A 25,440-nucleotide genomic window follows, 5' to 3' on the forward strand; every position below is an offset into this window, starting at 1 on the left:
CAGTGACCCAAACAAGGGAAAACCCCTGCCTAGGTGGAGCTTACATTTTAGTGGGGAAACAAACACACAAAATAGGTCACATGAAGCAAGGCTGGAGGGTTGGGGTGCTGAGTGGGGGGATATTGCTGTCAGGCTTAGGACCCTCCTGTCTCTTGAAGGGGCCTGTGGTGAACCCAGCACCTCCCCATCCCACCCAGTCCCAAATGCCTGGGCTCGCCCCGGTTACCATGGCTTGTTCAGTCTTCATCCCTACAAGCGTTCATTTGTGCACTGAGCATTCACCAAATGCCTACTCTGACCATGCACAGCAGGGCACCAGGGAATGGAAGTTCCAAGCACATTTCTGTCCTTGAGCTGCTCATAACCCAGTGAGTGAAGCTCCCTTTGTATCCCTGGATACAGGAGTCAGGTGAGAAGGAGGCCTGACCTGTTTGGGACCCAAGAACACCAGCTCAGAGGACCCAGTGGGCAGAGGGAGGGGCAGAATGTCATGTTTTCAGCACAAGCCTTCCCCCTGACTTGTAGCAATCTTATTTCCTGTCTCATTTTCGAGAATCATCAACCTCCCAAGCAACAATACGTCCATGGCCCTTGCAATTGATATACGATGTTTTGTTGTTTGTTTTTGTAATTGGCTTAGGAAAAAATGGGCAAAATATTTGGGAGCGTTCGATTTTCATTTGGCCTGTGTCTTCTCCTTGGCAGTAAATAATGGCAGTGAAATATAGACATCTCTAGGCCAGGGGGTTTTGGTCAGGCTGGCTGCTGAGGCAGGTACCTCCCTCCATCCTCCGATACGCACCACACACACTTTGCGCACACGTGCACATTCACATGTGTGTGCACATAGCCATCTGAGCACACGAGCAATGCTCCAAGCCTGAATGGGAAGTCGTAGTGGATCCCAGTGTCGGCAAAAGAAGGAATGAGAGGGGGCGGCTGGCATAGGTTTAGATCGTCTCTGCCTGTTTTAAGATATCATTTGTAGATTCACGGATGCATTCATGGAGAAATGAAGCCCAGAGCATTGTCCTCATGACCCAGATGGTGACAGCGCCCCCATGCCTTTATACCAGGTCCCCCCCCCCAGCTCCACGGGGCCCACTCCCGTGTCCTGTCATCATGGCATTCGTAGTTGGGCTCATTTCTTTCTCTTCGTGCATCATCCCCACCTCACTGCCACATCCCAGCTAAACAGCTCCTGGCTCCCTCCCAGTGAAATTCAGTGAGAACCAGACTCTTCTACAGATGAGTCCAGAATAATCCACAAGTGATTTTTCAGCTGTCAGTGAGGCAAGTAGGAAATACTGTGTTAGCTCCTGATCTCCTCTGTCCCCATGTACTTCACCCTCCATTCACCATGCTCCCTTACCCCACGCCGGTTATCTGAGGTCTTTGTTAATCCCCGAAAGGATATCAGGGATTTGTCTTAGAAGTTCAGCAGTTTAAGGAGGTTATACAGTTTACCCTTGTAATTTCAGAACAACGTCTAATTCAGTGGCAGCAATGTTATGCTTTCCCATGCAGTGTTATGGAAATTTTGCAGAAGGTCAGATCCAATGCACACGCTTATGGGCTTGAAGAATAGTAGCTATTTAAGCAATGGCCCTGTCGGTGTGATTGGGGGTCAAGGTGCCCTACGCTGGACTTACCAACAAGAGATACAGTGACATTTTTAGCACAAAATGCCAGCACCCTTGTGACACTTGAAAGATCAGTGTCACTGTGGCACAGAAGTAAAGCAAGGAAGGATGGCTTTCCATCCTTCAGCCGGTGGGTCTTGAGGAGCAGTTGACATTTGTACAAGTCAGATGATGGAGAAGGGCTCCAGTGCATGGAGGCAGGAAGGGTCAGAGAGGTGTGTGCGGGTGTGGATCGGCTGCGGGAAGATGCCTGCGGCTGATGTGCACGGGAGACACGGACCACACCCCGTCCCACCCAGCTAATGTGAGCCATTTCTTACTTTTCTGTGTAATACTTAATCATAGAGTCCAGGCTAGTAAGCCAGCTCACAGGCATATTGAAAAAGTTAAAAATTCACCACATTTGGAGAAAAGGTCATCTGCATAGAGACCTCAAAAAATTAGGAAGGGACTTTGAGGAATCTCTGACCCAACTCATCCATATTTCAAAGAGGTCACGGATGCTCAGAGAAGGGGCATGAGACCTTTGTCCTCATCAATTCCAGACTTTTTCAGAAATGCCACTAGGAAGGAAATAGGTCAACACATTCTTTCCTCAGAGGGAAGAACGTGGAGGCAGTGCCTGGGCAGGATGGAGCAATAGTGGGTAAGAAAGCCACTGGCCTACATTTAGGTTACAGTGATAAAATGGAAGAAATGCAGGCTCGTCATTAGAGAGCTCAGATATGAAGCCCAGCTTCACCTTTAATTCACAATTTGGCCATACATTAGTCACCAAAAAGCTCCAAACTTCCTTTCTTCTCTGTAAAATAGAGCCCCCAATACCCACCTCGGAGGATGACAACTGGGATTGCCCTTCCTCTGGGCTTTCTAAGATCTTTTTTCTTTAATGTTTATTTATTATTGAGAGACAAAGAGACATAATATGAATGGGGGAGGAGCAGAGAGAAAGGGAGACACAGAATCCAAAGCAGGCTCCAGGCTCTGAGCTGTCAGCACAGGGCCCAATTCAGGGCTTGAACTCACAAACCATGAGATCATGACCTGAACTGAAGTTGGATGCTTAACCGACTGAGCCACCCAGGTGCCCCTGGGCTTTCAAAGCTCTTGTCTAGGTCTTGTATTCCAACTGGACAGGCTTAAATGTGATAGTGTATAAAGCCCAGAACTGTACTTGGTCCAGAGGTTTTGTGCCCATCATTGGTTGACTTCAAATGTGAATCCCTAGATTAACACAAACCATGGCTCCTGATCTCTGCAGATTATAAGATGATGATAATGATGGTGGTGGTGATAATGATACTAATTATGATGATGATAATGATGGTGGTCATTATGATAGTGATGATGATGATGATGGTCATTATGATAGTGATGATGATGGTGGCAGTTGTGATGGTGGTGGTGATGACGAAGATGATGATGGTGATTATGGTGATAATGATGGTACTGATAGTGGTGATAATGATGATGATAATGACGATGATGATGATTGTGATGGCTGAGATGATGATGGTGAAGATTGTGATGGTGGTGATGATGACGATGGTGATGGTGGTGATGATGATGATGGTGATGGTGGTGATGATGATGATGATGATGATAATGGTGATAATGATGGTGATGATGATGATGATGACGATGATGATGATGATTGTGATGGTGGTGATGATGATGATCATGATGGTGATAAAGGTGATAATGATGGTAATGGTGATGATGATGATTGTGATGGTAATGGTGGTAATGATGATGATGATGGAGATGATTATGATGGTGGTGATGATGATGATGATGATGATGATCGTGATGGTGGTGATGATGTGATGGTGATGGTGGTGATAATGATGATGATGGTGATAGTGGTGATAATGATGGTAATGATGATGATGATTGTGATGGTGATGGTGGTGATATTGATGGATGATATTCCAGCCACAGATAACTGACCCTTTCTCCTCATGAAGATTCAGATAAGCAGTGTAGCCGGTATGGAGCCCACAGCAGAGAGAACAGCATCATGCCCTGTCATGATGTTGGACTGTCAGTTTGGGGGCATATCTTGGCAGAGGTGAGCTGTGAGACAAGTTGGACAGGAAAAGGGCAGAGAGCTCAGGTGGTACATGAGCTGAAAGCCAGATAGAAATTCAAGGTGTTTCATTTGTCTAAAGAGCAATGTCCTGTCAAGCTCTTGATGTTCTCTTTGGTTTGGGGGAAGCTAAACAAAGGCAAAGGGGGAACATGCTGGTCCTCTAGAATGCTAAAGCATATGCATGTCATTTTTCTTGCACTGGCGTTAACTTAGCCTTTATTGTGGACAACTCTTAGCTAAACTGGAAGGGCCACTGTGTCCATCGGAACAGACATTATAATGGCTGCCAAAGCCCTCACCACCCTTCCTGCCCCATATCAGCATGCACCTACTAGAACCATCCCACACCAGGCCCCAGAGATACAGGGAGAAACAAGGCCACATGGCAGAGGGAAGGGACCCCACGCACTGGAGTCAGGCTGGTTCATATTCTCAGATCCACCACTGGCAAATCATGTGACTTTGAATAAGTTGTTTATCAGTGCTCCTTTTGCTTCAGTGTCCTCATATTTAAGAATGAGGCCAGTAAAGCCTATTTCTGCAGGCTGGCTGCAAGTTTGGGGGCACTGTGCCCAGATTAGCTTGCCTAGAACTTGGCCATTTGTTGGTGTTGAAATGACAGTGGTTACTGCATGCCCTACTGTCCGAGCAGTGGTTACTGTGGCAGGGGTTATTAATTTGCATTCTCTGCCTTAACAGCCTTACTGTGTCCGCCATATTGTTTTTAGCTGTTTCCTTTCTAATGGACCACTGAGCAAAGGGACTTTTGGTACTTGGATTTTCTCCTATGTTATTTCCTTTTTTTAAATATTTATTTACTTTTTGAGAGAAACAGAGAGAGAGAGAGAGAGAGAGAGAGAGAGAGAGAGAATGAACGAACAATCAGGGGAAGCGCACAGAGAGAGGGAGACACAGAATCCAAAGCAGGCTCTAGGCTCTAAGCTGTCAGCACAGAGCCAACGAGGAGCTTGAACCACAAACTGTTAGACTGTGACTTGAGCCAAAGTCAGACACTTAACCGACTGAGCCACCTGGGCGTCCTTCCTATGCTGTTTCTTTATATTACATTCCACATGGGCTTTCCTCAGCTGAGGAATTGGGAGCCTGTGGGCAAAGCAGTTGCTGGAAATTGTCATGCCTGATTTTCAAAGCAGAATCAAACCAAGTCCTCTCATACAGCCAGTGTCCATGCTGAGTGCTTCACAGAGTCAGCCCTCTCCCTTTCACCAAAACCCATTTTACCAACCTGGGGCATGAACTGGAGTAGACCAGTCCACATGCCCAGGCCCTTTCCGGCCAGCCCTTTACCCCACCAACCACCCAAAGCCCTGAAGACCTGGGACTGAGAGGGAGGGACTCTCCAGCAGAGAAACTTCAGATGATTTTCTAGCCAGGGTCATCAGCCTGGAAAAAGTCAGACCCCAGCAAGTCATGGGTTCCCTGTGCCTTAGTGCTGGGGAGCCTAGTCCTGTGAAGCTCTCGGTCATTCAAGTACATACTGAGTTGATGGCCACACCCCATACAATCTAGATGAGTTTGTCACAGAAGATGACAAATGTGGCTGGAATAAGCTGCCTTTTTTGATGTTTGCACAAATTTTATTCTCAAGCTCCCTGGACCTTTTAAAATAGAATTGTAGTAATTGCATTTACGTCCTCAGCTGTTTTCTACTTCAAGTAGAGAGAACACAAAATGATATACTTAATGTAATATTTAGGAATGCATCAGGATCATTTCACACTTTTCTTATCTAAGTGCCCTACTTTATGGTACTTACATTTAATGAATTAAATGAGTTATTCTCCATCATAAATATGTTATTAATTTATAACATAAAATAAATGAAAAGCAATGGAAACTAAAACTCCCTTGTTGCAAGAACATATCGTTAGAACTATTATATGTCTTCATTCTGCTGTATGGTTCTCTGGGGGTAAATGGAAGTGAATTTTTTTCAGAGAAGGGCTTTATGTTCTTCACCAAAAGCCTTCTTAATATTTTATTATGAATTGGTGTTGAGGGGCTGTGGGTATTTTAAATGCTTATTGGTTATTTTTTAAGCATTTGGCTTTATGAAAGTTGGTGTGTTGAAGACCTCCTCTGAGAGGGTCCTTGTTTCTTGGCTAACAACGTTTTCTCCCCTACAGGTGGCAGAGGGAAGTGACAAGGCAGACTGATAGATACGTGTACATATGTATTTTATAGAATCCTTTCTGCAGGTGCTCAGGTTGCTCAGTCGGTTACGCGTCTGACTCTTGATTTCGGCTCAGGTCATGATCTCATGGTTCATGAGATCAAGCCCAGCATCAGGCTCTACACTATCAGTGCTTGGGATTCTCTCTCTCGTTTTCTCTCTCTGTTCCTCCACTACTCATGCTCTCTCTCTCTCTCTCTCAAAAAAAAAATCCTTTCTGGGGATGTTTGAGGCTCTATAGATCTTCCCACAGGTGGGATGGAGCCCCCTAGGTTTCTTGGCCAAGCTCCCAGCTCTCAGGAGTCCGTAGCAAGCTGCTGTCATTTCATAGTACACTGGCACCACGGTAGAAATTCTCCAACATCACCCAAAAGCAGATATGGGGAACTTACATAACAGAGATCCCTGCTTCTCCTGCCTTAGTATCAGGGTGTTGAGAGGAGGGACTGTCCAGTCAGGGGCTGTATCTCCAGCCTCCTTTGGCATCTAAGTTGGGCCAAATGACTTCTCTCCAGAATAATAACGTATGAACCAAGGCAGATAAAAAGCACATGGGCATTTCCCTGCCACTCCTCTTCCCTGCCCCACTGGCTACACACAGAGGATTCCCAGGCTCCAAGGGATGACAGAGCCACCACCAGAAGGAAAATCCCCAAATGGGGAAATGCCACCTGTCTCCCAACAACATGAATCAGATCTGAACTTCTGTTGTGCCAAGCCTCCGAATTCAGGGTTTTGATGCCGTAGCCAGCATCGCACTAATTAACACAGTCCCCATCCTTCCATCCCTGCCTGCAGAGTCAGAGTTGATCTGAAAACCCATATCCTGGACCATGTGCACTTGGGCATTCTTACCATCCATAAGCTTCCATATACTTTTGTTTGTATTCTGAATATAAAAAAAATTTTTAAGGGATGACTGAGTGGCTCAGTCAGTTAAGTGTCTGACCTCTGCTAAGGTCATGATCTCACAGTTTGTGGGTTTGGTCCTTGCGTGGGGCTCTGTGCTGACAGCTTAGAGCCTGGAACCTGCTTCAGACTCTGTGTCTCCCTCTCTCTCTGATCTCCCCTGCTCTGTCTCTGTCTCTGTCTCTCTCAGAAAGAAAAACATTTTTTAAAAATTTTAAGAAGTATACTAGACAGAAAATGGCAGCTCCTTTCTTTTTATTTTTTAAATTTATTTTTGAGAGAGAGACATGGACAGAGACAGTGCAAACAGGAGACGGGCAGAGAGAGAGGGAGACACAGAATCCCAAGCAGGCTCCAGGCTCTGAGCCATCAGCACAGAGCCCGCTGTGGGGCTTAAACCCACGACCTGCGAGATCATGACCTGAGCCAAAGTTGGACGCTTAACTGACTGAGCCACCCACACGCCCCAAAAAATGGCAGCTTCTACACACAAGAGTAGGGATCACATCTGCCTTGCTCACCTGCATGTCATCAGCATGTAGCCCAGTGCCTGGTGCAGAGTATACACATGATGGATGCTGAAAGAAGGGAGGGAAGAAGGAGAAAGGAAAGAGAGATATGATCACATGGGCAATGTCATCGTTATCATCCTCACACTCATGTGGGAGCAGACCTGCTGAGACGGCTCCTACCAGTCACTCACTCTCCAAGGGGCGGTTCTGGAAGTGACCCTTTATCCTGACCACAAGTGGTTCCGCTATCACCCAGAATGATAAACCGATCCCGTTCTGAAAGAGTTCTTTAATTATAAAACAGTATTAGAAAAAGAAGTGCTTCATTACAAGACATTTTTTTTAGAATTAGTCTGGTCTGAAATTAGTAGGCTCCAGCTCAGGGGTGAGAGGTGCTCCTTTACACAGTGCAATTAAAGCCAAGCCACAAAGCCATCCTTGAGAAGATTCAAGTTGGCATTCACCTTGGCTGGAATCTCACAATCTCTGCAAACTGCACCCTCACTGTGCCCCAGAACAGAAACATTTAGAGGAGTGTGCATTTAGGATCTTAAAAGGGTTGCATATGTTTTAACCTGCTCTGAAATCTGAGAGTTTACATCTGTTCCCATTACTATTGCTGTTTAACCACATACCGTAAAATTTAATGGCAGAAACACCTTCCTTGTTAAACTCAGGGACTCTGTGGGTTAGGAATTCCAGCAGAACATCAGGGATGACTTTTCTCTGCTGCACAAAGTGAGGGGCCCCCTCTGGGTAGGTTTTCTGGTTGGGGGGGCAGGTAACCTGACAGCGGGGGCTCCGATTCCCTGGACTATCTCTCCTCAATGCCCAGCAGTTGTTGCTAGGTGTCACCTGTGATGTCAGCTGGGGCCATCTACCTGAGCACCTCTCCATGGTCTCTTTAGGTGGCCTGGATCTTCTCACAGCATGGTGGCCCACAGTATCAGCCAGCTTTCATGGTGGCTCAGGGTCCCAATAGTGACAAGAGGCCTCACTCCTTTTTGCAGGATATGATATGAGATATGATCACATGGGCAATGTCATCATTATCATCCTCACACTCATGTGGGAGCTCCTGGGTGGCTCAGTGGGATAAGCATCCAATGCTCTTGATTTTGGCTCCAGTCATGATATCATGGTTTGTGAGTTCAAGCTCTGCATCAGGCTCTGTGCTGATGGTGCAGAGCCTTCTTGGGATTCTCTCTCCCTTCCTATCTTTCTCAGACCTTTCCTCCCTCTCTCTCTCTCTCTCTCTCTCTCTCTCTCTCTCTCTCTCTCTCTCTCTCTCACACACACACACACACACACACACACACACACATACACACACACACACACACACACACAAACACTAAATAAACTTAAAAACAAAAGAGGTAAGTTTCTGGGCTACGCAAGGCTTGGGATGTCAGAGGCAGAAGTGGAGGAAGGGGTCACGGGGGAAGCAGAGCGGGTGCGAGGAACCTCTCTCGCCCTGACCCAAGAGAGAAGGCAGAACCTGGGCGTCCTCCATTAGCCGGTGGATGCCGGCCAGGCTAGCCCTGAAGCCCATGTGGACACTGTGGGGTCTCTGGGCTGGATGTCTGCTCGCTCCCCACCCCAGGCTGCAGCAGCTGCCTCGGCCACTCCTGTCTCCGAGAAGCATAGTCTTTATCAGTAAAACAGAAAATAATGTCAGCCTGGATGGAGAAGGCTAATAAAAGTGATAATACATGATTCATAGAGTGGAAAACTACTCGGGACCTGCCAAAGTGTAAGAACAGAGACATGACGTGTTGACTTCCCAGCTATCTCCTTGATCCCTTTTCCCACAGAAAGACCTGGCATTAGCAAAAACCACACATAAGACAGAAACAGCCAGATGATGAATTAAGGCGATAGGAAATTGCTCCCCAAAGCAGCAAGGACAGCAGAGCAGAGCGTTCTAGTGGCTCAGGGGGTGGAGTGCTCTGAGAACTGGGGGCCTCTGTTGTCCACCGTGTGCATTCAAGCCAGTGATACAGGTAGGGCTGCTGAGGCTGTCCCAGGACCCAGGGCAGGGCATAGGAGAGGTGACAGGCGCGGCAGGATGGGGTGCCTCGAAGGAGCAAAATCCACAGTCAAGTCCAAGATGGTAGCAGTTCACAGGGCTGGAAATAGATGTGTGAACCTGAGTGGAGTGGAGTGCAGGCACCAGCAGTGGCTTCCTAAAAAGTTCAAGGCTAAGTGCATGGGTACATTGGATGCCAAGTGCCTAAAACAGGAAAGAGAGGGAGAAAGGGGAGGATAGCAATGGTTTTATTTATTTTTTAAAATTTTTAAAAATATGTTTATTTGTGAGAGAGAGAGACAGGCAGAGACAGAGCACAAGCAGGAGAAGGGCAGAGCGAGAGGGAGACACAGAATCCGAAGCAGGCTCCAGGCTCTGAGCCGTCAGCACAGAGCCAGATGCAAAGCTCAAATTCACGAACCAGGAGATCTTGACCTGAGCCAAAGTCAGACATTTAACTGACTGAGCCACCCAAGATGCCCCAGGATAGCAAGAGTTTTAATCTTTGTTTGACAGGTTGGTTAGTTGGTTGTTCAGTCTATAGTTAGTTGATTCGGACAGTTGGTTGGTTTCCTTGATTGACTGGCTAATTAGTTTTTGTTTTTTGTTTGGCAAAGGAATGCATTCTTCGGATAAACAAATCACACAAGGAAATGTAGTTTAGAGGAGTTGTCCTGGCTGAATGCAGATGGCACTAATCTTTCTCTTAGGCCCATTTCTTTCTTTTTTTTTTTTTACATGTATTTATTTATTTATTTGATTGAAACACCCAGGCACCCTAGGAAAACAATTTTATTTTTTTAAATTAAATAGTTTATTACCAAGTTGGTTTCCATATAACACCCAGTGCTCTTCCCCACAAGTGCCCCTCTCCATGACCATCACCCCCCTTCCCCTTCCCTCCTCCCTCTTCAGCCTTCAATTTGTTTTCAGTATTTAAGAGTCTCTCATGATTTTCCTCATTCCCTCTCCTTAACTCTTCCCTCCCCATTTCCCCTTCATGGTCCCCTGTTAGGTTTCTCCTGTTAGACCTATGAGTGACAACATATGGTATCTGTCCTTCTCTGCTTGACTTATTTCACTCAGTATGACTCCCTCTAGGTCCATCCACTTTCCTACAAAGGGCCAGATTTCATTCTTTCTCATTGCCATTGTGTATATATACCACATCTTCTTGATCCACTCATCAGGTGATGGACATTTAGGCTCTTTCCATGATTTGATTATCGTTGAAAGTACCGCTGTGAACATTGGAGTACATGTGCCCCTGTGCATCAGTACTTCTGTATCCCTTGGGTAAATCCCTAGCAGTGCTATTGCTGGGTCATAGGGGAGTTCTATTGATGGTTTTTTGAGGAGCCTCCACACTGTTTTCCAGAGCGGCTGCACCAGTTTCCATTCCCGCCAACAGTGTAGGAGGGTGCCCGTCTCTCCACACCCTCGCCAGCATCTATAGTCTCTTGATTTGCTCATTTTAGCCACTCTGACCAGTATGAGGTGGTATTTCAGTGTGGTTTTGATTTGCATTTGTCTGATGCTGAGTGATGCTGAGCATCGTTTCATGTGCCTGTTGGCCATCTGGATGTCCTTCTTGGAGAAGTGTCTGTTTATGTCTTCTGCCCATTTCTTCACTGGATTATTCATTTTTCAGGTGTGGAGTTTGGTGAGTTCCATGTAGATTTTGGATACTAGCCCTTTATCTGATATAACATTTGCCATTATCTTTTCCCATTCTGTTGGTTACCTATTAGTTTTTTTTTATTGTTTCCTTTGTGGTGTAGAAGCTTTTTATCTTGATGAGGTCCCAGTAATTCATTTTTGTTCTTGATTCCCTTGCCTTTGGGGATGTGTTGAGGAGGAAATTGCAAGAGACAGAGTGAGACAGAGTTCAAGTGGGAGAGGAGCAGAGGGAGACATAGAATCTGAAGCAGGCTCCAGGCTCTGAGCTGTCAGCACAGAGCCCGACATAGGGCTTGAACCCACAAACCATGAGTTTATGAACCTGAATGGAAGACAGACACTTAACCGACTGAGCAACCTAGGTACCCCGTCCCGGGCACATTTCTATTCTTCTTAAACAGATGCAAAGGCCTGAGATGCAAGTCTGCACCCCCAGAAGCACCACATCACAGCCCAGAAACCAAAATGCTTTTTGCTGCCACTTAGGTGAACAAGGTGTTTGCCCCCAGGCCCTGCTCTTCCGGAATCCAGGACCCCACTCAGAGTGAGGGCCGGGCGAAAACACCACCTGTGCAGCCCCCATGGGGACTTTCAGCTCACCTAGGAGGTCTGTTTCAGGTTTCTCCTGACAGAGTCCCTCGTGTGTTCTTCCAACCAGAGGAGGGGAGAGTTCCCTAAGATCCATCCATGGGTGGGTCTTAGGGAACAGGCCCCTAGGAAGCAAGTGGTCATGGGTGAGAAAGTCAAAATTCTTGAACACCTGCAAGAAATTGCTGACTCCTACAGTCCCCTGCATATCCTCCTGGGAGAAGGATTTGCCAGCTCTGGTGGCTGTTCCCCAGAGCTCTGGGCCATGAAGACATGTTATTCTGCTCCCCTTCCCTCTTCCCTCTCTTGTATTTCTTAGCTTCTTTCCTGGTTGTCCCCTCTACCTCCTGCAGAAGCTTCCATCCCCCTAATGAGAAGGAGAATTCTCTCACTTCTTTTTTCTTCTCCTCCTGCAAGGAGGTCAGGCCAGGGGTGTGTGCCTCAAGTGGGGGAGGGGCCTCCCTCTTGCCTTTCGAGTCTCAGAGGATTCCTTTTGGTTTTCATTTCTGGTGTCTCCATAGGGGCCTCTTGGCCACCCCCGGCCAGTACCAAGTGCATCCAATCCCATGGGGTCACCCATCTGCTGTGGGTTGGGGCAGAAGGCCTATAGGAAGGGGGAGTCTGAGTACCCTCCCCTTGGTCAGGGCCCCAAATGTATATTCCACTGAAAATACAGGTAGGCTCTGCAAATGATGTAGTCATTCTGAGGGTCAGTAAGCAAAGTTGGATGTAAGCATTCTATTCCAGTTCACAGTTCATAGGTGAACTTGACACTTGAGCCCAGGTAGGTAACTGATATCACAGGTGTCCCGAACAGAGTGACTCAGGCAGGCCTGGGAACTTATGGTCTCAAGGCTGCATCCCCTGATGTGTTCCACAGAATGTGAGTCAGGCAGTGTGTTAATTAATTAGGCTTTTGTGGTCAAATCAATCTGTGAAATGTGCAGAACTTCCCGACCTTTTAAGTGTTGGTATGCACTCACAAGTGGCATATAGCATGGAGTACCTCCCAACACAGTCTTTGAGCCCTTTTGTACTGAATATAACACCTGCACTAGCATTCTGAGAAGTTTTTGAAGATAAAATTTAAATAATGATTCCAAGTGGAAGAAAAAATTTGGAGGATCCTAAAGAAAAAAAGAGATGTGCTTTATGGCAAATGGTGAGCCTAATGGTAGAGAAAAGTAGAACAAAGGCCAAGAGGACGGTAAATGGAGCTGGGCCCTGGTCCCCGAGCAGAGGGACTACAGATGAACCTGCTTGGTACAGAATACAGTGCCAGCAAGTCGCTGAGACCGGGGCAAGAGCAATGGGATCTTTCAAAGTCTTGACCATCTTTGGATGCCTTATTGAGCTAAATGGTGGTCCTCTGATGAAGCTCTGAACTTCTTCGGGATAATTTCATCTTTAGGAAAGGAAATCCCAAAAAGTGGTGCTCTTTGACTAATAAGGAAACAGTTTCATGGGTGAAGTTTGCAGAGACACGAGCAAAACTGACCATGTCCTCCTGAAGGTTGTGAAAACGAAACACATGTTTGTTGGGCAGATCATTTGAGTCGAACTCTCTGGCCCTAGGCTACTCATGGAAGTAGCAACCAGAGAGAAACTGTATGAGAGAAAAGAGCCCATTTACAGGCTCAACCAAAACAATTCCACGTCCAGGGTAATAAACGTAGTCAAAATTTATAGGACCTTGATGACGAAAATTTTAGAACTGGCCTGAGACTCAACAACACAAAAATGTCAATCCTCCCCACGTTCATTTATGAACCTAATGCTTTCCCAGTTAAAGTAGGTTTGTTTTAGGAAGTGGGCAAGAAAACAGAGAAAGATGGAGCAGTAAGGAGAACTTGCTGTAACTAGCTTTCAGGGGATGAAAAACGCAATGAAATCTCAGGGATTGAAGCAGTGTGGTGCCAACATGTTTAGACAGAAGACTGGTCAAATGTACTAGAACGTTCTCAAGTGGACCTAAACCCGAGAAACATTAGCATACGGTAAGAGTGGTGTCTTGTGTAAGTGAAAGAAAGATGAGCTATTTAGTGAGTGGTGTTGGGACAACATCGGGGCAGGGGGTGGGGAAGGAATTCAACCTCCTGTTTTAAGCCTAACTAAATTCCAAATCGAATTTAGGTTTAAAATCTGAAATTTTATGAGTGGTACATAAAAATGCTGGATAATCCTTTTACTACCCTTCTCACTTTCTTACAAAGCCTAGGAATCATCGAAGGAAAGATTAATAAGTTATAGAATAAACTACATTTTTTTAAAGCTTAAAGTCTAGTCCTTGGCCAAAAACAAAAAAGTAAACATCACCATAGACAGAGTGGGAAAAGCCAAGCTTGACAAACTGGGGAAACTATTTGCAATTCATATGAGAGGCAAAGAGTTCAGCTTTTTAATATAGAAAGAGCCCTCATAAACCAATAGGAGCAACGACTCACTAGGAAAAAATGTGCAAAGCGTATGATGAGTAGTTCGTAGGAATGGCCTATAAATATAGGCCAAAAAAATACTTAATCTCACTCATGATGAGAGAGATGTAAATTAAAACGGATTTTTTTTACCTGATAGACTGACAGAAAATAAATGAATAAAAAGATTTGATAATATGCTATGTTGGCAAGACTATGAGGAGGAAACAGTTCTTCAACACATTGCTGGTGGAGTGTAGATTAGAAAACCTCACGTAAGGCGATTTGTAGAGCAGTGTCTATCAACATCACAAATGCCAACTCGCTTTCATCTAGTGCTTCACTTGTAGGAATTTATGTTACAAGGAAGCATGGGTCATGAGGTATGAATGAGGTATCATTGTAGCCTTATTTGTAATTAGGTAAACATTCAAAATAACCTAAAATATTTGCTACTGAGGGACTGGCTAGAGAGGTACAACTTACAGGGGAATGCTTTTCACTATTGAACTGTAGATAAAGACCAGATGGTGGAGTCAGTTAAGTGTCCAACTTTGGGTCAGGTCATGATCTCAGGGTCCATGGGTTTGAGCCCCACTTTAGGCTCTGTGCTGACAGCCTGGAGCCTGGAGCCTGTTTCGGACTGTGTGTCTCCCTCTCTCTTTCTGCCCCTCCCCTGCTTGTGCTCTGTCTCTCTCTCCTTCAAAAATAAATAACTATTTAAAAAAATTTGGGTGGGGGGGCAGTGCCTGGGGGGCACAGTCAGTTAAGCGTCCGGCTTCAGCTCAGGTCATGATCTCATGGTTCGTGGGTTCGAGCTCCACGTCGGGCTCTGTGCTAACAGCTAGCTCAGAGCCTGGAGCCTGCTTCAGATTCTGTATCTCTCCCTCTCTCTGACCCTCCCCTGCTCACACTGTCTCTCTCTTTCAAAAATTAAAAATAAATAAATAAATAAAATCTTTTTTAAATCAGGTGTGCCCGCCCATCTCTATGAAACCACTTTCCATTCCCTTCCAGCCCATTCTCTTCCTGACCTCAGTTTCCCATCCTCTACTCTTTCCCATTCAATAAAATGCCATCACAGATGCTGAATGCATTTGACACTTATTTCAAAAGCTTTCATGGATATTAGCCCTGCTTCTGTTTGCGAGCATGAGGAGAACAGCTATGACTTAAACGGCAAAGATCTGATGATTTGATGATACCCCCGTGTAAGAGAGCATGAGCACATTTTGGCAATCTCAAATGCTGTGGTGACAGAGTAGATTGGTACAATAATTTTGGAGGACAACTTGACAATATCTATTGAAATTTTTAATGCCCATTAGTGAATCGATTCTGCTTCTAGAAATGCATCCTGTTGATACCTGCATTTGTAAGGATGCTCAGTGTATGTTATTTAGCTTGGCTCTAGGGATTTGGGGTCAATGTTGAATGGCAGCAAGAAAAAAGGTCCTAATGCCTATGTCTGTTAGTGGCTCCTCTCTATCTGCAGTGCAGGCTTGTCTGTGTAGCTAGCATTCCCATCAGATTACTGATTTTACAGCGATAGAAGAAATACCAACTGCTGGTCAGTCAGTTAGAAAGAAGAGTCCGACCAATGGAAACCAAAGCCTCTTACTGAAATTCAATCCTGTCTTCTTTCAGTGTACAGTCTAGAACACTAGTTCCCTGGTGATGATAATGTGGTACCTGGGGTGTTAAATTCATGACTGTAGCCAAGAGATGCATCATGGGTATATTCCATTTGACATAAATGACTGAAGAAATTTACTGGAGGAAAAGTAATTGAAGAGGAAAAACAAAACAAATTAGTTTGTACTCTAAAACACAGAAGTAAAAATTAAAAGGCTAGTAGAGACAGGGAAGCATGGGGTGCATATTGTTTTAAAATAAAGTCCCAAATTCTATGGTATTCTTCCTTCCAGGAGCTGGAGCATAATTTTCCCACTGTTAGGTATGGGTTGGCCTTAGTGACTCTTCCAGTGAATAGAACATAATGGAACTGATTAATGGTGGATGACCAGGTCATTAGAGACATTATGACATCCTCCTTGATTTGCTCTGGGGAAAATCTGCTGCCCTGTTGTGAAGACACTCAGGTGGCCTGTGGAGAAGAAAGACCCCTTAGCAGGCAGTTGAGGCCTCCTGCCAGCCCCTTCTGACATATTGACAGCAAATACATGAGAGGCTATGATCCAGAAACGCCCATTAAACCACTCCCAGATTCCTGACTCACAGAAATTGTAAAATGATAAATTTATTTTCCTTTAAGCTGCTAAGTTTGGAGGTGACTTGTTATGCAGCAACAGCTATCTAATACAAAGACAGAAAAAGCATTCGAGGTTAATAAAGAAAGTTCTTTATTGGTGAATGTTCTGCCCATCTCTTGCTCAGGGAATGACTTTGGTTTTGTTTACTTAATTTTTTTATTTTTATTTATTTTTTAAAGAATCAATATTTTAAATTCTTTTAATGTTTGTTTATTTTTGAGGAAGAGAAAGAAGAGGAAGGCCAGAGAGAAAGGGAGATAGAATCTGAAGCAGGCTCTAGGCTCTGAGCTGTCAGCACAGAGCCCGACACAGGACTCGAACTCATGAACCATGAGATCATGACCTGAGCTAAAGTTGGATGCTTAACCAACTGAACCACCCAGGTGTCCCTGTTTTATTTTTTAAATATAATTTATTGTCAGTTTGGTTTCCATATAACACCCAGTACTCATCCCAACAAGTGCCCTCCTCAATGACTTTGTTAAGCCTTATTTTCAAAGATGTGTTGAAAAGGCTCTGCTGAGGCAAATATTATTAGAGTGGTCAGGGTTGGATGTTAGCTTATGGTATATAACTTGGTAGAACAGAATAATGTGAAGAAATTTAAGACAAGAATTTTCTGATGCTTTTCAGATACTATTTGAGAGCCCTGTATTTTACCTTAAACGTCCATCTCTTATATCCTTAATCACCGAAAAACTGTGGTCGTTGACATTTTATGTTACAATTTCCTAGTGAAACCTCATCAGTGAAACCTGTTAAATGTAAAGACCCGAACTTTTAATGAATGAGTAAACAAACATCAGGTGCATATGCAATGATAAGAAAAGATCTCCAAGAAATATTTTTCAGGGAAAAGGAAAGGATACTACTAATTGTATTTTAAAACATAAACGGAACAAAAAGAAGAATCGATACTTATTTTATGTGAATATGCATTAAAAATCTCTAGAAGGGTAAACAAGAAACTAAAAACACTAGTTACTGGGGTGCCTAGCTGATTCAGTCATAAGAGCCTGTAACTCTTGATTGTGAGTTCAAACCTCACATTGGGTATAGAGATTACTTAAAAAACAAAACAAAAACACAGGTACCTATTAGTGGAATTGGAACAGAGCAAATGGTTGAATGTATTAAGTAACCAAAAAGGAATAACACACTTTTTAGAAATTGAAGAAAATGAATAGAGGAACCAAGAACACGACTATGACCGCCAAGGGTGTTGTCTGGTAAGCACAGAGCTCTTTAAAAGGTACAGAAAAGAGGAGAGGCACATAACCAAGGCTGGATGCCACATAAGGGCAATAATAACCCCCAGGATGAGCTAAGCCTTGTGAAAGATGTCAAGTACAGGGCTAATTTGGATCATTTTGAGTGAGAACATAACACGAAAGGTTCATGTCAGCACTGCTCTTAGTGGGGATGACAGGATGCTAATTTGTGACAGGAAGTAGAACTGCTTTCCTCTTGCAATCTACTGCTTCTTACCTGTGGAATTTTTAAGCTCTGCTTATGTTTGGGCCTCTTAGCTTCTCCCCTTTTCAAAGCGAGGCAAAGGCTTCTCATGAGTTGGAACAACACTGCCGGTAGGTGCCCAGGTGGTTCCCCTTCGGCTGGCTATCCAGTTTGACTGATTTATGCAAAGACTGGACTTGGTCATTCCCCTCCCTTCCCCTCCCCTGCCCTTCCCTTATGCAGTAGCAGTATTGTATTTGGCCTGCCCATGTTCCTTTGGGTTGGTTGCCCCTTTTATGCTTTTGGTTCCTTCAGAGCCAAAATGTGTGCTCTCTGTATCCTTGAATAGTGTTCACACCCTCCTCTGGTCTCAAAACTCATTCGGGACCTCATTTCAGCCTCTGAGCAGCTTCACCTGACCTGCTGGGTCAACTGTGAGTCTCTCCCCTGTGCCCTGGCCTCTTCTTTCCAGAGGCCACCAGTAGTCCAGGTGTGGATTTTACCCTTCAGGTACCAAACCATTGGAAAGAAATGTGTCACCATCTTCTCCAGTCCAGGAAGTATAATCTTCAAATGGAGTGAGAAAAGGGAAGCACAGAATGTATGAAGAAGGAGTTAAAACTCTAAGAAAGGAGACAGGATTGAAGAAGTATGCTTAACCACTCAAAACATCCTCAAGTCTTTGGCCCCAGTTAATTCTATCCCAAGGTAGTGAAATGCCTTGCAAACAAGATATTGTTAGATGAGGAAAGACACTGGGAGATCATTCCAAAGTTTTCCAAATGATGGGAAAGAAGACTCTATCAAATAGGCATGATGAAATAGGCAAAATCATGAATTAATTATTAAAGGCTTTGTGAGCCCTTTAACAAGAAGGGCATAACTAGAAACCACCATGGTTCATTTATAAAAATATGTCAGACAAACTGTGGAATCTCGGTCAACATGTTTTATTTATTTTCTGTTTTGAGTACAGTTGACACACAATGCTACATTAGTTTCAGATGTACAACATAGTGATTGGACAACTGTATACAGTGCACTGTGCTCACCACAAATGTAGCCACCACCTGTCACCACACAACACTATTACAATACATTCGCTGTATTCTGTCCTGTGCCTTTCATTCCCGTGACCTACTCTTTCTGTAACTAGAAGCCTGCATCTCCCACCCCACTTCACCCATTTTGCCCATCCTTCCCTCTGGCAACCATCAGTTTGTTCTCTGTATTTATAGGTCTGGTTCTGCTTTTTGTTTGTTCATTTACTTGCTTTAGAGTCTACATATGAGTGATATCATATGGTGTTTGTCTTTCTCAGGCTGACTTATTTGACTTAGCATAATACCCTCTGGGTCCATCCATGTTGTCACAAATGGCAAGATATCATCCTTTTTTGTGTGTAATATTCCACTGCATGCATGTGTGTGTGTGTGTGTGTGTGTGTGTGTGTGTGTGCGTGTGTGTGTTGGGCACTTAGATTTCTTCCATATCTTGGCTATTGTAAATAATGCTGCAAGAAACATGGGTCACATATATCTTTAAAAAATTTTTTTCATGTTTATTTTTGAGAGAAAGAGACACACAGCATGAGCAGGGGAGGGGCAGAGAGAGAGGGAGACACAGAATCCAAAGCAGGATCCAGGCTCTGAGCTGTCAGCACAGAGCCTGACGTGGGGCTCAAACCCACGAACCATGAGATCATGACCTGAGCCAAAGTCGGACACTTAACTGACTGGGCCACCCAGGCTCCCCTATCTTTTTGAATTAGTGTTATCATTTTCTTTGGGTAAGTAGTGAAATTATTAGATCATATGGTAATCCTATTTGTAGTTTTTCAAGAAACCTCTGTACCATTCTCCACAGTGGCTGTACCAATTTGTATTGTTATCAACAGTTCCCAAGGGCCCCCTTTTGTCTGTATCCTGCCAACACTTGTTGTTTCTTATCTATTTTTGTTTTAGCCATTCTAACAGTTGTAAGGTAGGTTTGATTTATATTTCCCTGATGATTATTAATATTGGGCATCTTTTCATGTGTCTGGTGGCCATCTGCATGTCTTTTTTTGGAAAATGTCTATTTATGTTTTAGCTGATCATTGTCTACCTGGAGGGTCCAATGCTCCACACCTTTGAACCATCCCATGTATTACTTTTGTAGTAACTGAGAGGTAGAGATGTGGCAAAAGTCTGTTATCCCCTGATAATTTGTTTTACATAGCATATTTTAATGTCATAATTAATTTAAAACTTCTGCTTTGTGAAAGACACGGTTAAGACAATGAAATGACAAGCCATAGACTGGGAGAAAATATTTGCAAAACATCTGATAAAGAATTGGCATCCAGAAAAGAATGTCTGTAGCTCCACAGTGAGATCCTCTCACACACATGAGGAATGTCTACTCTCAAAACAAACCAAAAAAATGAGACAAAAATTAAAAGTGTTGGCCAGGATGTGGAGAAGGTGGAAGACTTGTGCAATATTGTTGGGAATGTCAAATGGCACCTCCTCTGGGGAAAACTGTGTGGTGCTCCCTAAAAATAGAATGACCATGTGATCTCTCAATTCTGATTCTGGGCATATACATAGAAGAATTGACAGCAGGACCTTTCAAAGATATTTGTAAACCCCAGTTCATAGCAGCATTTTTCACATAACCAAGGGATAGAAGCAACCCAGCTGTCCACTGGTAGATGAATGGATAGGCAAATGTGGTATATCTATACAATGGAATATTATTCGACCTTAAAAAGGAAAGGAATTCTTTGGTTTTTTTTTGAAATTTTTATTTAAATTCTAGTTAGTTAACATATAGTGTAATACCAGTTTCAGGAGTAGAATTTAGTGAGATATCACTTACATATAATGCCCAATGCTTATTATAACAAGTGCCCTCTTTATACCCATCACCCATTTGGCCCCTCCTCTGTCTACCTTCCTCCATCAACCCTGTTTGTTCTCTATAGTTAAGAGTTTCTTCTGGTTTGCTTCCCTCTCCTTCCTTTCTTTCCCTTCCCATGCATTCATCTGTTTTGTTCCTTAAATTCCACGTATGAGTGAAATCATATGCTATTGGTCTTTCTCTGACACTTTAGCCCCATCTATTATTGCAAATGGCAAGATTTCACTCATTTTGATGGTTGAGTAATATTCCATTGTGTTAATATGCCACATCTTTATCTGTTCTTCAGTCAGTAGACATGTGGGCTCTTTCCATAGTTTGCCTATTGTTGATAATGCTATTCTAAATGTTGGGGTTCATGTGCCCCTTCTAATCTATATTTTTCTATCAAAAAGGAAGGAAATTATGACACAGCCCACAATCTGAATAAACCTTGAGGATGCTATGCTAAGTGAAATGAGCCAATCACATAATAGTAACTACTGTATGATCCCATTTCCATTAGATGAGTGGTCAATGTTATAGAAAAAGTAGAATGGTGGTATCCAGGGGCTAGGAAAGGGAGCAATTGGGAGTGATTATTCACAGGGTACAGAGTTTCAGTTTTATAACATGAAAGAGCTAGAGAGATAGATGGTGGTGACGGTAGTCCAACATTATGAATATATTTATTACCATTGAATTACACACTTAACAGTGGTTAATATGGTACATTTCATGTATATTTCACAACAAAAACAAAAAGAAAGGAAAAAAACAATAGAAAATCCAATTAAAAAGTGGACAAAAGAAATGAACAGGCAGGTCACCAAAGAAGGTATAGAGATGGCAAGGATATGAAGAGACGCTCATCATGATATGACATCAGGGAACTGCAAATTACAACAACAATAGGATATCACTACATACCTGTTAGAATGGCTAAAAACAAAACCCCGACACCATCAAATGCTGACAAGGATGTGGAGGGACAGGAACTCTCATTCAGTGAAAATGCAAAATAGTACAGCCCGGTGAAAAGCCAGCCCCAGCAGTACTTTGGAAGGCAGTTTGGCAGTTTCTTACAAAGCCAAACTTACTCTTACCATGTGCCCCAGCAATTGTGCTCTTTGGTATTTACTCCCAAGAAGAGCACTTAGGGCCACAGAACAATCTTCACAGGAATGTTTAGAGCAGCCTTATTCATCATCGCCCAAACTTGGAAGCAAACAAAATGCCCTTCGCAGACATGAAGGAACCTTAGATGTATACTGCTAAGTGTAAGAAGTCCATCCAGAAAAGCTGCATACCGTGATTTCAACTATAGGACATTCTGGAAAATGCAAAACTACAGATAGAGCAAAAATACAGATCTGTGATTGGGATTCGGGGAGGTCTTGGGGGGACAAGAGGTGAAGCGCAGGGGTGTTTTAGGGCAGCGAAAATGATTCTGTATGATACTGTAATGGGGATAACATGACATTATGCATTTGTGAAAAACAAAAGAAACCCTGTGTCATACATAGTGAACCCCCGTTTAAAATATAGACTTTAGTTAATAATAATGCATTAATACTAGTTCTTCCATTGTAATGAATGTACCACCAGTGCAAGACGTTAATAACGGAGAGGGCAAAAACCACATGGGAACTCTGTACTTTTGGTCAGTTTCTCCATAAACCTAAAGCTACTCTAAAAAACAAACTCTATCTATTTTTTCAATGTCCAAATTAAAAAGTAGAAGCAATATTTGATTGGGAACTTTTCTGAAAACAAAGCCAAAAATTATGAAACAAAGCTCTCTTAAAATTAATTTAAAATTGCATCAGTGAATTAGAATGAACCAAAAGTGAATCAAGTAACCTTTGGGGGTGATGGAAATATCCTTTAGCTCGATAGTGATGATACGATCATGGTCGAGTAAACTGATCAAAAATCATGGGTATTTACAACTTAAAATGCATTCGTTGTACTATCTGTAGATTTAGTCAGTGATGTCAATTGTTCTAGTGAGGTGAGTGATTTGGCATGGAATTGTTAAGCCAAATTGTATGAAAGTAGAGGATCTCATCCTTCACTTCATGTGTGACTTTTACTGAGTGATCCTGAAAAGAATTATTTTCATCAGAGCATTATCAGTTCTTCACAAATCTCCTCTAAGTACACTAATATTCAGTCCATTTTCTTTTAAGCCTTCTTTGAAGTCATTGCACCTGTTGGTCATGATCCCCTTTAGTTGCTAGCCCTTCCGACCCCACTGACCCTCAGTGACCAGCAGCATAGCGTATGACCTTCTCTGTTCTCCAGCATCCCTACCATGGAGGGACTATTGGTTTGTTTCAGTTTAGGGATTCACTTTGGTGAACTCAGTTTGGTTTCGCCATTCACTTTGCAAGTAACTGCACTCAGCAGAAGAGAGACGGGTTTGTTGAGCAAAGGATGAGCACAGATACCAGTGTGGAATGGGGAAAGATACCACAGTAGGAAATATTTTTATATCGTACTAGCGTTGGTGCACTAGGGACCAGTTTCACGTTAGGATGATTTTTGCTTTCCCCTACAACGTTGTAACTGCAGAGACTGCAATAATAAAGGTGTGAGAAGGCCACAGTGAAACAGGATGCATTTTTAAATCAAATATGTCAGTGAAACAGGTGTGGATGGCCCTATTGGGATTCAAAAAGATAATTGACAAGATGGAAATGATCAGCGTAAACCAGCAAAAGGAGACTTAACACTCATTATGTATAATCCCTAATCTATTTCAGTTTAATGTGCTCATTTTGAGGGTTCAGTGAAAATTAAACTTGGGGCCCGTTGCAACTGTGTTGACAGGGCACGTGTTGCTTTTAGTTAGTGTCCAGATGAAGGCAAGCCTACAGCACCAGACAGCTCCGTAAGATGGTCGTGTCCTTCTTGTCTGAGCTCATTAACGTGCCCTGTCCTGACTGGTGGAGACAGGAGTCATGCTGCATTTTGCACTGACGGGACCATGTGGAATAATGTATGCTCTTCTGTGCTCCACACTGTCAGAGGCGTTTTGAGAAATTATCGTGTCCAGAGGAAGTTGAATGGGATAGTTGAGGAGCGGGGAACCAGAAGCTATTTCATATGAAGAACAGTTGACAGAATGGAGAATATTTATCCCAAACAAAGCAAGACTTTAGAGAGCTGGTTAGCTGCCTTCGGCCCTTCAAACTGAAAAAGAATTCTAGCATTTTGCTTTAGGACAAGACGACCTCTAAGCGTTCTTCCCCTTGGAAGATTCTGATTCTTGCCATTGTGTTAAATCTTCCCTCTAAAAGACCTTGTCTCGTACATTCTGTTTCTCCCCACAGTATTCTGTGGAAGCCTTAAACAAAAGCATATCACTGCAGTTTCGTAGCAAGCTAATCACTTCCCACCTCCCATTAGCTAATTGAAACCAACAATAATAAGAGGGAACGAAAGAGGGTTTTTATTCAATGCAAGCTGCTGCACACATAACGGAGCTTCTGAGTACGGTTTCAGAATGCCTTCTCCAGATGCAGGCTGGGGGTGCTCCGGCTTCTCAGGGCAGGATTGCTTCACCATAAAGAAGCCATCTCCTGATTTGTACCGACACCCTTGTCTAGGCAGAGTTGGGCTATTTTTATTCTCTGGTGGTTGTGTCTCTATTAGTCAGGACTGCTATAATCAGTGAGATCTTTGTTTGGATGCTGATGCCCTCACCCAGGGAAATCACAGCCTCGGCACAGCTAAATCTTATTAGTTCAGGCACCTTTAGTTGAGAATTAATGTTGGCCAAGATTGAACCATAGTATTTTGAGCTACCCCTGAAGAAAAAGTTTGCTGAAGAAACGGATAGTGTGTGTATTTCCTAGCCTCTGTAGGAAATAACGAATGGTTTGTTTCCATCTGCCCTCCATCTACTTGAACTTAGTTGATATTCTCTTGACCTTGGATACTCTCTCTTCTGTACATCAGGCTCTTTAGTAACCGATCGTGTGTCTCACCAGTTTGATGTGTCAAAGAATCACCCAGAGAGCTGGTTAAAATGCTGATTCCAAGGTCTGTGCCTAGACATTCTGAGTCCTGCCCAGTGTGGACCTGGGGCTCTGAATTTATAACAACGGCTCCAGGTGATTCCACATTTCATAAACAGCTGCTGTATGGACTCAAGAACAAAAAACTGTCCTGACATTCTTTAATATGGTCTCACTTAAAGAGAAAGATCTAGGGCACCTGGGTGACTCAGGTAGTTAAGCATCCGACTTTGGCTCAGGTCATGATCTCAGAGTTCATGAGTTCAAGCCCCGCATCTGGCTCTGTGCTGACCACTCAGAGCCTGGAGCCTGCCTCAGTTTCTGTGTTTCCCTCTTTCTCTCTCTCTCTGCCCCTCCCCCACTCATGCTCTTTCTCTGTCCCCAAAATAAATAAACATTGAAAAAAAAAAAGATCTACCAGTTTAGGCCAAAGGAGTGACGTTTTCCTTTGTCATTCAGAAATGAGTTCAGTAATAATCATCTGGAATTAAGGTAAAAGATATTTGGGGTTTTGGAGTTTGTGCCCTGTGAGTTCTGTTCAGGAGCCCAGAAAACCCACTGGATGCAGGTTTTGGTCCCTGACTCCAGCATCCTCCTTTTTGGAATCCGAATGGTGAAGTCTAACTAGCCTAGGCTGGGGGATAAAACTGTAGTGTCGGGGCTTGGCGTGCGGAATTCAGATATCTGAGTATGATGGACAATTTGTTTAACCTTTGGGAGCCTGGACTTTTTCACCTATT

At 43.7% G+C, this 25,440-nt stretch overlaps 1 protein-coding gene and 1 long non-coding RNA gene across 3 annotated transcripts in view; one reads left to right on the plus strand and one right to left on the minus strand.

Annotated features, from left to right (window-relative positions):
- The window catches only part of SLC35F3 (solute carrier family 35 member F3), a 388,602-nt gene that overhangs the window by 289,723 nt on the left and 73,439 nt on the right, over positions 1-25,440 (plus strand). The gene's annotated exons all lie outside the window — the stretch shown is intronic.
- On the minus strand, positions 1,210-8,133 carry LOC115284978. The gene is made up of 3 exons (XR_003905390.1): positions 7,986-8,133; positions 7,360-7,416; positions 1,210-1,282 (listed from the first exon to the last, which is right to left on the minus strand). It is a non-coding gene; the product is annotated as an uncharacterized LOC115284978 (long non-coding RNA).

This window comes from Suricata suricatta, chromosome 2, assembly GCF_006229205.1.
Source record: "Suricata suricatta isolate VVHF042 chromosome 2, meerkat_22Aug2017_6uvM2_HiC, whole genome shotgun sequence".
NCBI classification, from domain to species: Eukaryota; Metazoa; Chordata; class Mammalia; order Carnivora; family Herpestidae; genus Suricata; species Suricata suricatta.